The sequence below is a fragment of the Volvox carteri genome (assembly GCF_000143455.1).
Source record: "Volvox carteri f. nagariensis unplaced genomic scaffold VOLCAscaffold_80, whole genome shotgun sequence".
In the NCBI taxonomy this organism is placed as follows: domain Eukaryota; kingdom Viridiplantae; phylum Chlorophyta; class Chlorophyceae; order Chlamydomonadales; family Volvocaceae; genus Volvox; species Volvox carteri.
In genome coordinates, this window is record NW_003307623.1 from 199,796 (window position 1) to 200,428 (window position 633).

Consider the following 633-nt stretch of genomic DNA (forward strand, 5'->3'; position numbering starts at 1 on the left):
TGAGGACGTACAATCTGCCGCCGTGGTGGAGAAGCCTGTTAATTTTTTCTCGGTCCGATTTCTTGGTGAGGCCCAACAGGTGCCCCAGCACAGTGACCTGCAGGCAACATTTCAAAGGGAGTAGCCTATATGAGGTGTCTCCCGTCACGGGCTTCATGACAGCAAAAAGACGAGCAGCGTCCTTACTTTGCCGTTGCCATCTTTGAATTCCATATCATATATGCTTGTTGGGGACGCATCGACTGGTGCCAGACCGTGATGCCCTTGAAAGACGAGTTTCACCCGTGGATGTGAAGGAAGGGAGGCAATGAAGCAGGCAAGCTTGAAGACGAGCATCTTCGCCACATTCTGATTCTGTCGCCAATTCGTGATCGCTGCCAGCGCGGCCGTAAATAAGCGGGTAAGGTGTATTCATTGTCAAACCTTGTGTAAGGGATGTTGCACTGTCACTGTGTCGTGCCTGAGCATACTTCGTTTTCCTTGTCCATACATGGTGAGCATTGATCCCCGTGATTTGTGATGCTGCCTGCAGGATGGGGCGTCACTACCTGGGCCCAGTGGAATACCTGCAGTACATCAGGGAGAACAAGCAGGTGTGGACCATGGTAGGCTATAGTGGCATACAGGAGTACA